Here is a 12,256-nt window from a genome sequence, read left to right on the forward strand (position 1 = left end):
CAGGTCTCGGGAAGAAAAACATCATCACATCCATCACACCAATGACAGCATACATTAACCTCTGACCCCGTGTGTGTTTGCGTGTTTATCCTAAACAGAACTAACTTGTGTCGGATGAGAGCGGTGTGATTACACAGCTGCACCTCGCCGCTGTAGCTGGGGTTTTCTGGCTCTGGCCTGAATGCGGCCCCTCAGCCTTGTTTACATTTGAAAGAGCTGCTGGTAAACAGGGCCCCGGAGAAGGTGAGCCGAGAATGCGCGCGTAGCTGCTGGGCGCTGTAGAAATCAGACGCACAATGATCCCTTGATGTCTGGGACCGTGTTGAACTGAAAGCATTATGCAATCTCTCTTTCTCTCAAACTCGTTCTTCTTTTGAGGCAGCACTCACATGATGGCATTCAGGAAAGCCCCTCCAGCTGTGGATCCCACATCCCAAACATCCACGGCAGCTCTGAATGTACTTTACCAAATGGGGGGATGGGAGCAGATGAGCGCTTCTTCAGGCTGCAGTCACTAAGGATCTTCATAAACAGCACCAGCGAAAGGAAATGAGAATGATATCTCAAAAGAAGAAATAACATTTTCTTGAGCCTTGAATTAGTTCTGCTCGACTGGACCGGTGCTCCTTAAACACATCGCTGCAGCAGTCATCCAGCAAGTTCAGCTTGTTTTTCTCTTAGTCACCCTTTCTACTTTATGTAAAATGATCCCCCACGCACGCCGAAAACTGCCTTTCAAGCTTGTCTAAAAGATTTACAACACGTTTGTTATAATAAGCCATAAGCAGCACTACTGTGCCTCAGTAGAAGCCACAGTATAGAACCCTGGGTTAACTGTGCATCATTCAAAAGTCCTAAACATGAAAGAACACATTAGTATTTCAGAAATATCCAGAGACGGTATGGAGACTGTAGCCAGATGACAAACTTAAATGAGTTCCACTGAGTCTTACTTCCTCCCACAGGGGCAACCACTGCTAAAGGAAACGACGGCGTACCGATACAACTGTGGGGGCTGTGGCTCACCGCAGTTGATGATATGGATAACAACATATTTTATGGAAAGACTATGGAGTTATTTTTCTTTTTTTTTTACCAGTATCATTTCTTTGCAGCTAGACCCATAGTGACACCTTCCAGCCACTGTTAAGTCAGTCCATAAAACTGCCTTTCAGAGCCTGTGTGTGAAACTCTTTAGTAAACAAGAGTTCGTGAGAGAAAACTGAGACCGTCCCAACTCTTGCAGCCCACATTTGTCAGCACAGCATCTAAGGTTAGCTATACAGGTCCTTCTCAAAAAATCAGCATATTGTGATAAAGTTCATTATTGTCTGTAATGTACTGATAAACATTACTTTCATATATATTATATTCATTACACACAACTGAAGTAGTTCAAACCTTTTATTGTTTCTAATATTGATGATTTTGGCGTACAGCTCATGAAAACCCAAAACTCCTGTCTCAAAATATTAGCACATTTCATCCGACCAATAAGAGAAAAGTGTTTTTAATACAAAAAAAGTCAACCTTCTAATAATTATGTTCAGTTATGCACTCAGTACTTGGTCGGGAATCCTTTAGCAGAAATGACTGCTTCAGTGCGGCGTGGCATGGAGGCAATCAGCCTGTGGCACTGCTGAGGTGTTGTGGAGGCCCAGGATGCTTCGATAGCGGCCTTAAGCTCATCCAGAGTGTTGGGTCTGGCGTCTCTCAACTTTCTCTTCACAATATCCCACAGGTTCTCTACGGGGTTCAGGTCAGGAGAGTTGGCAGGCCAGTTGAGCACAGTAATACCATGGTCAGTAAACCATTCACCAGTGGTGTTGGCACTGTGAGCAGGTGCCAGGTCGTGCTGAAAAATGAAATCTTCATCTCCATAAAGCTTTTCAGCAGATGGAAGCATGAAGTGCTCCAACATCTCCTGATAGCTAGCTGCATTGACCCTGCCCTTGATAAAACACAGTGGACCAACACCAGCAGCTGACATGGCACCCCAGACCATCACTGACTGTGGGTACTTGACACTGGACTTCAGGCATGTTGGCATTTCCCTCTGCCCAGTCTTCCTCCAGACTCTGGCACCTTGATTTCTGAATGACATGCAAAATTTGCTTTCATCCGAAAAAAGTACTTTGGACCACTGAGCAACAGTCCAGTGCTGCTTCTCTGTAGCCCAGGTCAGGCGCTTCTGCCACTGTTTCTGGTTCAAAGGTGGCTAGACCTGGGGAATGCGGCACCTGTAGCCCATTTCCTGCACACGCCTGTACACGGTGGCTCTGGATGTTTCTGCTCCAGACTCAGTCCACTGCCTCCGCAGGTCTCCCAAGGTCTGGAATCGGTCCTTCTCCACAATCTTCCTCAGGGTCCAGTCACCTCTTCTCGTTGTGCAGCGGTTTCTGCCACTTTTTCCTTCCCACAGACTTCCCACTGAGGTGCCTTGATACAGCACTGTGGGAACAGCCTATTCATTCAGAAATGTCTTTCTGTGTCTTACCCTCTTGCTTGAGGGTGTCAATGATGGCCTTCTGGACAGCAGTCAGGTCGGCAGTCTTACCCATGATTGTGGTTTTGAGTAATGAACCAGGCTGGGAGTTTTTAAAGCCTCAGGAATCTTTTGCAGGTGTTTAGAGTTAATTAGTTGATTCAGATGATTAGGTTAATAGCTCGTTTAGAGAACCTTTTCATGATATGCTAATTTTTTGAGATAGGAATTTTGGGTTTTCATGAGCTGTACGCCAAAATCATCAATATTAGAAACAATAAAAGGCTCGAACTACTTCAGTTGTGTGTAATGAATCTAACATATATGAAAGTCTAATGTTTATCAGTACATTACAGACAATAATGAACTTTATCACAATATGCTGATTTTTTTAGATGGACCTGTATTTACCTGCTGGGGTGTTTTATTTATATTAGTGCCTGTTAAAACTGGGCCAGACGAATGCCAACAACTACTTTAAAGGAGACATGTTATGACTTTATAATTTATAATAGTTTGATGTTATATTAAAAAACGTGTTTATGAAGTTTTTCTCTAAATGCCTCACACATGAAGCAATAGCAACAGTTTCAGTACCTTCCAGAATGAGTCATTTCAGGGTTCTGTCTCACGCTCTGGCTGCTATTGCCTGAGAAGCTCGGATATCCAGGAGAGGCTCAAAATAGATCTGCTGCTCTTCTAGCATGGAAAGGTGACACACTTTCTGAAATGGCTCATTTTAGGTGTTTTAGGAAAAACTCAGTTTTTTTCCCCAAGTTTGAAGTGTTTATAGAGACCAACGTGGAAGCACGAAAGGATGCAAAATGTGAGTTTTGCATAATAACGCCCCCTTTCAAAGAATTTATTAGACAGCTGAATTCCCACTGGATCATTTCCCCCAATCCAGAAATATAGATTTCATTTACATTGTAATGAAGAGTCAGAGGCCCTGCGACTCCATCTTGAAATCTGGAAAAGTTTGTGAATGTTTTGAGGCATTTTGTAATAACAGTCAGTGAGACCCAAGGTCAACTTGTATGTTTCGATGGGAACCCAAGCAGGAACAGTGAAGATTTAGACCTCGTTGCTTAGAGGTGATCATGTTAAACTCTCAGACACTTTGGAAGGTGCCGTTTTTAACACTGCTCGTGATATTACAACTCAAAAGTGCTTCTGTGAAATCTTGTCAAAGCTTCAAAGGGACTTTACAGAGTTTAGAATTTTTATGCTCGCGATTGCCCCCTCAGGCCAAAAGCGTAACGGCAGCTTCAATAGTAGGCTCGTGCACGAGGCGCGCATGCTGTACGTGCACACTCCTTAACGAAAATAACAGCTGAGACAGTCCCATGTGTGTGTGTGTGTGTGTGTGTGTGTGTGTGTGTGTGTGTGTGTGTGTGTGTGTGTGTGTGTGTGTGTGTGTGTGTGTGTGTGTGTGTGTGTGTGTGTGTGTGTGTGTGGCCCGGAGGACAGAGGACAGGAGAACGCGCAGCTAATTAATTAAATAATGTGGTTCTGTACCTTTCTCTTCAGCACAGCCGACAAAGGTTTATGATGGGTCAGTCCTCCTGCATGCTCAGATCATTCCCTTCCCTTGCTTGAAAAATTGTTCCAAAATGAAAGTTGAACCCACATCTTTTTTTATCTGTGAATTCAATGCCGTTCGGCGAGTCTCAAATAAAAATTTGGGCGTCTTACCGTAAAAAAATATACCATTAATGTAAAAACGAAACTCTAAATAAACTATGTTCACATCTAGAATCGAACACGGGTCTTCCGCACGGGAGTCCGCCGTCTTACTGGATGTGCTACAGCACCAGTGACATCTTTTGCATCTGTAATATTTATATTCCTGATGACAGCTGAAACAACGTCCAAAGAACGGTTCGGAGCGAAAATGGCTATTTTGTTTTGCAGGAAATATCTAGAAGAAAGTAGCTAAGTGTCCTCACTAGGAACAGCGACAAAGTCGCTGAGTTGGCACTGCCTCTCTCTCTGCTGCTAAAGCTACGGATAGCAAATGCTACGGGCGATGCCTGAGCGTGAACGCGCATGAAGCAGCCTGCTCGACCCGAGCATCTCTCTTTTTCTGTGATTTTACAGAAAAACAGGCAATCACAGTAAAAATGCCAGGGCTCATTCTACAGGACCAGGGTGTTGCAGGAGAATGTATGAAGAAGATATTTATTATTTCTACACGTGTTTTGGCTGTCACACTTCCATAACGCCCCTTTAATGTTACTTCGATGCTTTCGACTGATTTTTTGCAGATGATTTACACCCGTTGCATGGTAAAAGCACTCCTCTCCCCCTCCCCTCTCCATCCTCTCCTAACTGGACCCCTGTACATCTCAGATGTTGTTTGTCCGCCCGACTGGTCAACGTTGTTCTAAGACAGGGTTTCTCAACGGGGGCTGTAGCGCCCCCCAGTGGGCGTTCAGACTATATAAGGGGGCGTGAAAGTTTTTTCCACTGAAGGGGGCGCTGAGATGCTAATGGTGGGCCCTAGCGATACAGGACATTCATAACAGACAATGGCTCAGAATAAAAAGAAGTGTTGACAGTAAAATGTGGACTACCTTCGGTATGGATGTATTCCTTCACCCACGAATCCACAACTCCCCATGAGCCTGCTTTGTGAACAAGTTTTTTTCAAACGAAGCAATGAAACCCTCCCGGCTTAAGGAGCACTTGTCCAAATTGCATCCAGACAAAGCTCCAAAGGAACTGAACTATTTTCAGGTAATTAAAAGAGAGACACTCTAAAAGAGGTAGCATCAGCAGTATGTTTGCTCGAAGCTCGAATTTACTGGACCGAGGATTATTAGCTTCCTACAATATCTCGTTGCTAATAGCTAAAAACATTTTTTATGATACTTTTGTCATGACATTTGTATTAAACAGTTTCAAACTCAAGGCTGAATTTAAAAAAATAATAATTATGATTTTTGAATCAAAAAACTCCATTTCTCTTTCAATGGTGGGCAGTGAGGGATTTCAGCATGACTTTGGGGGGGGGGGGGCGTTTAGCTGAAAAAGGTTGAGAAACCCCGTTCTAAGAGAACAAAAGATGACCTACTTAATGTAAGACATGGGGTCATAATGTTGTGGCTCATCAGTGTGTACTTTGGCTATGATGGCATGCAGTCTGGACCCTGTCTGTTCTGGAGCTACGTGCACGGACAAAGGTTGTCATAAAAACACTAAAAGCCTCTTATAAGTCTGTTGAGACAGACGCAAACTTTACATCGAAACATAAACCAGCTGATGGCAACCTTCCTGCATTTTGCCGAGCTAAAAATTGGTGAATTGCGTATCCAAACATGGATCTAGAGATCTGTAGTTTAAAAACAAATTCTTCATTTGTGTACTTGTACCTATGCATCAAATTACTAATCACAAGTAAACATTTGGGACTATTTCATATCATTTAATTCAGCAGCAAATAAAAAACTAAGTGTGCATCATCAAGGGAGAGCAAATATTAAAGTGTACTTGTTTTGCTGTCAGGAAGACTTAAACCTGTGTTGCTGCATGCCACTAGCGGGTTATCTCTCCTTTTGCTTCTTTCACATTGTTTTGTTTTTATTTATGTATACGGATCATCCAAACCCTTTAAAAGCATTTTTAAAAGCCTCTTGACATCTTGTCATGTTAAATACCACTTTGCGCATGTAATAGCTTCTTGGTTCATACCGTTCATACCATTGCCGGCTAAAGCAACTCTCAAGTTTCTAGTACGCAAAACACTGAACAATGTGGGCTGACATCATTGTACCACCCCTATTTTCTCGCTCTATAAACAATAAATCAACATTATGCTTGATTGGTTTATTTTCTACATCCACTCGAAAATAAACTACTTTGTATTGATTTCCCTGTCCCATGGAAGGATCGTGGTTAAATTCAGGAATGTCTAAAAGGACAACAATACACAAAAATGATTAAAATAACAACCACTACGGTGCTAGGGGTCAGAGATTCCCAGGATAACTAAACTCGTTAGTATGATTTATGGACCAAAGGGAATAATGCCCCCTCCCCCTCTCGATGCATCTTAGCAGTGCTTTTAAAAAATTACAATGACAAATTGCTGACCATGACTAGAGTTTTCCCTGTTTGCCTGAAGTCAGTGAACATGAGAATAACCAAAAAAAAAAAAAGCTTTTCACAATTGATAAAAGTTTAGGAGACGGTTCCTTCCTGAGAAGAAGACTGATAAGAAGAAACCCCGCAAGTTCCACTGTGGGAACGAAGCAAAACAGGACAACTCACAGGAAGAGGAAACAAACAAACAAATACAAAGCAGAAACGTTCAACACGCTCGGTAAAATATGTTCCAGAACAATGTCAAATAACAGAACCTCAATATTATCCTTCTAATGTGGATTAAACTGAGTTTTGACACAGCGTCCTGCTCTACAGCATCACCAGAACGCCGCAGTGTGCTGCAGAGGTTAAGTGAAGGACATTGGCCCTAGAAGTAATGCTTCAGTGACTCACACAAACAGACCAATGCTCAAACACACTAACCACATAAAAGATGATAATCTGTCACGGCTCTGCTCCATTTGAGTTGTTAATTGTGATTATCCTCTATCAGAAACTAGCCACTGCACTTTTACGCTTTGGGGCCTCGCAACTGGTGTCTATATAAGAGGCCCTCTGTCATCAGTCCTCGAGTTCTGCCCCTACACCCTTTGAGGCTAATAATACAGTTTCATAGGTTGCCAACCCCTACTCGTACTTTCTGACTCAAAAACCAAAATTAAGTTGGAGATCTGACTTCTATTCTGCAAAGAAAAAGTCTGTATTTAAATTGCGGAGCGAGGCCCTGCGACTACTCCATCTTGAAAACTGGGAGCCCTTATGAATTTTTTGAGACATTTTGGAAAACTCTTCTTCACCGTTACTCACCAACAGTCAGTGAGAACAGTCGGTTCTGGCCTATCGTCCTCGCTTTAAACTCCTGGTCTTTGTTTTCAAGCCCCCCCCCCCCCCCCCCCCCCCATCTGACCACGCTCCTGAACAGACATTCTTCATCGCGCACTCTGCGTTCCCCTGACCAAGTCCCGCTCGCTGTCCCTCGTTCTAGGTGTCGGACTCGTGGGGACCGGGCTTTCTCCGTCATAGCTCCACCACTCTGGAAACAGTTGCCGCCCTCAGTTAGGCTGTCCCCATCTCTGCCCGTTTTTGTTTCCCTGTTTTTATTGGTCACTTTTTCCCTTGTTTTATCCACTTGTTTCTGCTCCTCATCATCGGAGACTCTATCATCAAACACGTCAGGATGAGTGGAGCTGTCACTCACAGTTTTCCCGGAGCGAAAGTCATGGACATTGCCAAACGGATCCTAGACCTCATCCACAATCACCCAACAGTGAGTAAAATTATAATCCACGCCGGCACCAACGACACCCGCATGCAGCAGTCTGAACTTCTCGAGAGTGATTTTACTTGTCGTTTTAGCCTTTTAAAAACCACCCATGTGTGTGTTTTTATCTCTGGCCCCATCCCCACGGTTGATAGAGGAATTGAACGCTTTAGCCGAATTTTATCTTTGAACACCTGGCATTCTTCTGTCACTGTGCAGCACAACATTGCTTTTATTGACAATTTTAACTAGAGCTGAAACAACTAATCGATTTAATCGATTATAATCGATTATTAAAATAGTTAACAACTTTTTTAGTCATCGATTAGTTGTTTAATAATCACATTTTACCGCATAAAGTCTATTTTTACCACAATCTGACATCGGTTACAATCTGTTCAATTTGCCGCCAGTGTGTGGCAGTAATGAGCCACTGATCTACCAGTGGAGCCGTAGAAGAAGAAACGAGCCAATAAGTGCCCTCGGTTTTCATGACGTGTCACGTTACTGACGCTCATCTTGCTGTGAGAGATGGCGGAACAAGAAGAAATACGGAAGAAAAATAGAAGCGACAAAACTGAAGAGAAACCCCGGATAAAAACCTCACGAGTATGGGAGCACTTCACTCTAGATGCCATGAAAAGACGGTTGACCTGCAAAATATGCAAAAACCATCTAGCATGGCACGGAAGCACAACGTCCCTAAGTGAACATTTGAGACGAAAACATGTGGGGACTGATGCAGCAGAGGAAGAGCCAGCTCGGTAAGTAACAGAAAATAAGCTAAAGCTACACGCAGATCAAATTTGGGACTTAGTGTTTTAGCTGAGTTCGTTATAGAGGATGTTAAACATGTTTTTTTTTGCCGCGTCAGTCTACGGTGTTCTACTTCTGATTGACTAAATGCAATCGTGAATCTCCGTGTTGTGTATCCTGGGCTTGCCAAATTTAGCATGTCTGTTTATAAGAATGTTCTCGTTAAGAGAAAAACGGCACAAACCCATAACTATGTTCCTCATTCAAAAAAGGACAACTCCGTGGAGAAAAATATACAGACGAGCTGTGTCCAGGTGAATATAACGCGGCATAGTTGTACGCTTTCAATTTTTAAATACAGGAGAAATTCAGAAAGTCATTTTTTTTTACTATTAAAAGGCTGTTTTACTATCTAACGCTGTGAAACGCCTCACAACACATTTTTGCCAAAATAGATGATCACTGTATATTGTTAATTAATTCAAATAATATAATATTGATTTAGTGTTGTAGTGTGTGTGCTGCTTTATTTTATATGTGTACTTATTTCAGTCTATTTGTGTTTCTCATGCAGAAAAAAAACAAGCAACGATGGACAACTACATGGGGAACAAGACACTCACCCCCCAGCAATGCATACCACTTACAAACTCTATTCTAGATTCTACATTATTTTTTATGGAATTTACCTCTTATATTTTGATGCCAAAAAATTATTCTGGACTGATATTTTGCACTGTTTAGCTCATTTTACACTGCTGACTGTGTTCATGTGCAATAAAATCGATTGCAGTCAACTGCACAATTCTCTTATGTTTTTCTTTTTCTTAACTGAAATGTATTCATCACTTGTATAGGTTAAATAGCTAAACAATAGCAAACCGATTAATCGAAAAAATAATTGACAGATTAATCGATTATGAAAATAATCGTTAGTTGCAGCCCTAATTTTAACATTTTTTGGGGCAGGAAGCATCTGTTTGGGCCTGACGGACTCCATCTAAATAGACAGGGTACCCACACACTTAAAATGAGCCTGGCCTGCCCACGACCACCTTTACCCACCACACCACCCCCAGCTACCCCCACGCCCCAACCTCCTCCCCCCACATCATGATGTCCCACTGGTCCAGGGTCCTATGAACCCAGTTATGATTTTAACAGTAACTCACATATTGGACTTGGACCCTTGCACACCTCTCACATACCTGTCATCAGCAGAGAGCGATCACATAAACATAAAACTAACCGGTCTAACCTTAATAATCTTAAACAGTTGTCAAGAATCTCACCCCCAGTAAACCACACAGTCACTCCATCTTTAGCTACTATCAATATGGCTCTTTTAAATGTTCGCTCTCTGCTGAACAAAACTTTTATTATAAATGACCTAATTTTAGATAATCACCTTAAATGTGTATTTTTGACAGAAACATGGTTAAGTTCAGATGCTCCTGCTATTCTCACAGCGGCCGCCCCACCAAACTTTAATTTTACTTATTCAATAAGAAATGGAAAAAAGGAGGCGAAACTGCTTTTATAAGCTCATCTACACTTTCTGCACAACCTGTTTTATGTGACTACTTCACCACTTTCGAATATAGTGCAGCCATTTTTAGCGATCTTCAGATTTTATGTGTTACTGTTTACAGGCCTCCGAGGCACAGTGCACTCTTTATACAGGAATTTTCCGAGTTTTTATCAATTCTGCACAACTCTTGATAGGATTATCTTAGCTGGTGATTTGAATTTACACATAGATGACCCTGCAGATCCTTTTACCACAGAATTTTTAAACATTTTGAGTTATATGGATTTGACACAACATGTCTCAGATCATTTCTGTGTTTTTTTTAACATCACCAGCATAATTCAGCAGGAGACCTCTGTGAGAACTGTAATGAAACGCCATCCAGCCCTGAAGTGGCTGCTGGTTTTCTGGAAATTTTTTTAAACTTTTAAAAAGATCCCTGCTATTAATTTAAATGTCCCCTGTGATTTTATCTTCAATGATTTTAACAGTAGACTTAAATCTACTCTGGATTTGCTCGCTCCACCTAAAATTAAAAAGCTACAGCCAAAACCGGCTTCCCCTTGGAACAATGAAAACTTAAAAATGTTGAAAAGATCTTGCAGGGCGGCGGAGAGAAAATGGAGGAAATATAAGAACACAATTAATAAACAAATATACACTGAATTGTTAAAATCATACAACAAAGCAGTTAGAAATTCCAGAAATAATTACTTTTCTAAAATCATCTCTGAACACAAAAATAATCCCAAAATTCTGTTTTCCACAATTACAAATATTTTGGGCCGTGAATTTAGTTCTCTCCAGAAAACCCCCTCGGATGCTCTCTGTGAGGAGTTTGCAGCCCACTTCAGAGGGAAGGTAGACACCATCAGACGTAACATTTTATCCTCCCAATGTCATGCTGCTCCCGATCAATCTGAGAGTGTGTCTACCTGATGAAACACTGGACAGTTTTGTCTTGGTTGAAGCTGAGATTATTAATAAAGTTTTCTCCTCAGTGAGGCCCACCACACGTGTTCTGGACCGTATTCCTACAAGGTTTTTTAAACAATTTTATAACTCTTTTAGAGATGAGATTTTAACTTTGATGAACTGTTCCCTTCAGACGGGGGTCTTTCCTGCTGCTTTTAAACGGGCGGTGATCAGACCCCCTGTTGAAGAAGAGCCATTTAGATTTTAATGACTTTAACAATTTTCGACCGGTATCCAACTTACCATTTTTAAGCAAAATTTTAGAGAAGCTTGTTTTAATACAACTTAATCTCTCATCTCGTCTTCCTCCGCTTATCCGGGTCCGGGTCGCGGGGGCAGCATCCCAACTAGGGAGCTCCAGGCCGTCCTCTCCCCGGCCTATTCCACCAGCTCCTCCGGCAGGACCCCAAGGCGTTCCCGGACCAGATTGGAGATGTAACCTCTCCAACGTGTCCTGGGTCGACCCGGGGGCCTTCTGCCGGCAGGACATGCCCGAAACACCTCCCCGGGGAGGCGTCCAGGAGGCATCCTGACCAGATGCCCAAACCACCTCAACTGGCTCCTTTCGATCCGGAGGAGCAGCGGTTCTACTCCGAGTCCCTCCCGAATGTCCGAGCTCCTCACCCTATCTCTAAGGCTGAGCCCGGCCACCCTACGGAGGAAACTCATTTCGGCCGCTTGTATCCGCGATCTCGTTCTTTCGGTCATTACCCAAAGCTCATGACCATAGGTGAGGATTGGGACGTAGATCGACCGGTAAATCGAGAGCCTGGCTTTCTGGCTCAGCTCCCTCTTCCCCACGACAGATCGGCTCAGCGTCCGCATCACTGCAGACGCCGAACCAATCCGCCTGTCGATCTCCCGATCCCTCCTACCCTCACTCGTGAACAAGACCCCGAGATACTTAAACTCCTCCACTTGAGGTAGGACCTCTCCCCCGACCCGGAGGTGGCAAGCCACCCTTTTCCGGTCGAGAACCAACTTAATGATTTTATCAATCACCAGCATGTCCTAGAGAAATGTCAGTCTGGTTTTAGGGTGAACCACAGCACTGAGACGGCCCTTCTGAAGATTTTAAATGATTTTAGAACAAATTATGATGCTCGGAGGGGAACAGTGTTGGTTCTGCTGGATCTGACCC

The sequence above is a fragment of the Nothobranchius furzeri genome, chromosome 12, assembly GCF_043380555.1.
Source record: "Nothobranchius furzeri strain GRZ-AD chromosome 12, NfurGRZ-RIMD1, whole genome shotgun sequence".
NCBI lineage: Eukaryota > Metazoa > Chordata > Actinopteri > Cyprinodontiformes > Nothobranchiidae > Nothobranchius > Nothobranchius furzeri.